At 40.4% G+C, this 4,023-nt stretch overlaps 1 pseudogene; it reads right to left on the reverse strand.

Annotated features, from left to right (window-relative positions):
* Positions 1-2,506: 2,506 nt before the first annotated feature.
* LOC126163256 (5S ribosomal RNA) lies at positions 2,507-2,624 on the reverse strand (annotated as a pseudogene).
* Between the last annotated feature and the right edge of the window lie 1,399 nt (positions 2,625-4,023).

The raw sequence follows: 4,023 nt of genomic DNA on the forward strand, positions 1-4,023 counted from the left end.
GGGAAATTACGGTAAATGGTTGGAGCTGACTATGAAGATATTCATTAATGACACTTTTATTTGCTTTCCCAAACAAGAAAACTCCACGCTGTTTCTTCGTTTTTTTTGCAACTTCCACTGACGTAGAAGCCACAACGACATTATGGTCGCTAATACCTTCTTCCAGGTTAGCTTCCTCAAAAACATCAGGTCTTTTTGTCGCCATGATATCTAATATGTTCCCATTTCGAGTTGTTTTTCTAACCAATTGCTCAAGTTTGTATCTTGAGAGAGCTCCTAGGATAACTTCACACGAGTCTTTGCTTCTGCCCCTGTGATAAACGTATAATTTTCCCAGTCAATGGACGCCACATAAAAGTCTCCACCTGAAACTAATGGATAATTTGGATAATTATTTTTGTACTCAAGACTTTCCCTGAAACGTTCTGCGACGTATGTTGCGGACGCTGGTGGTCAATAAAAATATCCTAATGCAGTGGTCAATGCTTGTCTGACAGCTTTATCCAGACTATTTCACAGTCCGACCCAGTATCGATCTCAACTGCGTTTAAACAGCTTTTAAGTGCAATGAATACACCACCTCCCATAGCATTAGTCCTATCCTTCATAAACATCGTCCAATACGAGTTCAAAATTTCACTGCTGTTTATGTCTGGTTTCAACCAGCTTTCGGTACGTAATGCAATATTGGCGTTGCTACTGTTTACTTCGAGTAACTAGGGGATCTTGCTACAGACACTTCGACAATTTTGTAACATGAGATTAAGCATATTTAAATCCTTTGGAATGACCTGTTTAGGCGAACTAACAATTTTTACAGTTAGCACACCCACATCAGTCGGTAACAAAGTAGACCAAGTTATGTCCTTTTCTGTGTGTACAGTTTGATTAAATTCAACTCGACATCGAGCAGTATCTTTCGTTGTACATAGAAATTACACTGTAGTACTGGTGCGGTCTACTGTAGGTTATTTGTATAAGAAGTTTGTGACTACGATTATAAATCCTTCTTCTTGTAAATGTAATGTAAAGAAATAAAAAATGTAGTTTTAAAATTTTAAAAAAATAATATGAACTATCTATACCGTATCGTGTCTGTACACCTGAGGTAGTGCTTTAAGGTCTTGTTTCTCGGTGTATTTAATTTTGATATACAATACATTTTGCTTCATTAAGACGTACTGAATGACAATTATGTAATGCAGCACTTTTATTTATGGTTAACAAAGAATTATGAAGTGAAATTTTTAAATATAAAAACTTTAAAGGAAATTTATAGTCTGATTTGAACTATCCTGATTGCAACTAGCAGAAAAATACTCCTATCGGAGCACAAAAAAGGCAACATGTTGCTATTTATTTATAAGACTGTCTCAGAAAAGTGAGGTACGAGTTACCTGATTTGAACATTCTCAGCACCTTTAAAAATTTTCCCAAACATTTTGACAACCGAACATAATTGCGCTTTTCTTAACATGGAACACACCTCAGACTCCCACAACCTTCCATAACTGTAATTCACTCACCCCATCTAGTTCACTGATATATGTCATTCATACCCATCCACTCCCAGCTGTCCTTTCACACTCACTCGTTCGGCCCAACGCATTGTTAATATCACTTTGCATCTCTCTGCCATTGTCTCCTGTGCCACAGCCACATTCGTCTTCATTCCGTCCCACTACTTCAGCCTCCTCTCACTGTCACTCTCTTCCTCTTGTTCCCACTTACTGCTGATATCTCATTCCTTGCTTCTCACTGTCATACTATGTCTCTCTTCCGCATTGTCATTTTCATATACTTTGCGTCTCATTATCATTCTCTCTCATCCATTTCCACTTTCTCCTTCTCTTTACTCCCTTCCCCTCCCCTCCCAAAAGCCCTGGGCGCAGTCTGTTTCACTCATTTTCTAGTACTGCACTTTAGCTATGTTCCAGTGCCACAGTGTCCTCTCTTTGTCTCACACTGCAGTTGTCCCATTCTCTATTCCTGTATCAAATCCAATGTCCATCATAAGGTATTTCTTATTTTCTGTTTCATTTGCTACGGCAACTGCCTCCTTCTCCCTCAGAATAAAAAAGCGTGAATGTTTGCATGCCAAAATTTTTGGAAAAATATTTAAAGATGCTGAAGAAGGTAGAATGAAGCAGTTAATACCCCACTTTTCAATCAGTCTTTCAAATAAACAGGAACCAATTTGCATTTTCTGTACTTCGACAGGAGCATTTTTCGACTGGCTCCCTCCTTTACCCTGCTGTAGCAGGGCATGTAACTCATATTGAAAACAAATGTATTAAAACTAAACTCCATCCGAACAGGCCTTGGAAGACCCAACGGTACCGACCGGCTACCGTGTCATCCTCAGCCCACTGCGGTTGCGGGTATGGAGGGGCCTGCGATCAGCACACCGCTCTCCCAGCCGTATGTCAGTTTACCAGTTCGGAGCCGCTAATTCTCAGTCAAGTAGCTACTCAGTTTGCCTCACAAGGCCTGAGTGCAGCCCGCTTGCCAACAGCGCTCGGCAGACAGAATGGTCACCCATCTAAGTGCTAGCCCAGCCCGACAGCGCTTAACTTCGGTGATCTGAAGGGAACCGGAGTTACCACTGCGGCAAGGCCGTTGGCAAAACAAATATATTGGTCAGTAGAATTTAGATACTTTACTTATATCAAACTGAAGTAACACAAAATAAACACCACATTCCTGATTTTACTCACATAAAATTTCGCATGTGGTTTATTATTACAGCATGCTTTTCCCAGATGATAACGGAGCCGCTTCACAGCACATTTCTTCGTGTTACGTCACTCTGTATAAACTTCGTTTTCCCCCAGACCGGACTTTCGTGCATATATTACGTGTACAAATAGGGTAGCTTTGATGATGAAAGTTTTTAAAGTTGTTCGAGAACGTGATCTTATGAACACATCGTAAAAAAAACCGTTCTATGCATGTTTCGTTATCCGCGGCACGGATTTGGTACCTAAAAAACAAGCTTCTCGAGAGTTTCTCGATAACGGATAAAGAGTAACCGATAAAGGTTGTTTTGAAAACGGAGAGATGGCACTTGTACATAAATGCATAGAGAACATACCGAAGAATTATGAACAATTTTGTGCTGTTATTTGTTATTCAGGTTTCACCTTATACCGGATTTTACATGCAGAAAACCTCTCTGTTTCGGAAACGGATACAGATATAAAGAAAATTTTTAACGCTGTCCGAAATTTGGATCTTACAAATACATCGAAAAAGTTTCAGCCATTTCCTCTGCATAGTCTTCGTTAACTGGTGACGGCGAAAATATGGTGAAAACTTTGTATTTTGCGGCGTCCCCAGTATCCGCCTATGAACTAACGGTGCCTCTATAACGACGCATCAAGCCCACCGTAGATCACATCAAATGAAAAAAGAACTAATCGATTTGCTATATGTGCCTATGCAGGTGGCAGAGTGTTTTATTCATATTTTGATCCTGTACGGTTGGATAGTGAAACGCGTACGTTTCATATGTATTCATAACCAGCGATGGTGAGGCATGACAGAATCTCTGACCAGAGAGTTATTTATCGTTGCTAGTAGGTACTGGGAGATGAAGAAGCTTGCACAGGATAGAGTAGCATGGAGAGCTGCATCAAACCAGTCTCAGGACTGAAGACCACAACAACAACAACAGTCTGCGCTTGGCCGCGCGAGAGTTCAGTTAGAGAGCAGTAGCGCGCGCGAGACGACAGTAGTAGTCAGTACAATGGTTGCGTGTAGCGAGCCGGCAGGAACAGTAGTTGTGTATGAGGAGTCGGCGGGCGTCGACATGGGTCTCTGGTCACGATTCAGGACGAGGTATATTGTTAAATAAGGTAATGAAGCAGCGTTGCGCTCAGCTAATAATGTATGGTAATTGTAATTAATTTGTTCAAGAATTCCCCCAATAATAAGTTTTTATAAAGTGGATCTTTAAACAAAAGTAATCATTTCAATTTAAAGAGTTTTTCCTATGCATTTCCTCCAAGAATCAGAAACTAA

This window comes from Schistocerca cancellata, chromosome 2, assembly GCF_023864275.1.
Source record: "Schistocerca cancellata isolate TAMUIC-IGC-003103 chromosome 2, iqSchCanc2.1, whole genome shotgun sequence".
Classification (NCBI taxonomy): Eukaryota; Metazoa; Arthropoda; class Insecta; order Orthoptera; family Acrididae; genus Schistocerca; species Schistocerca cancellata.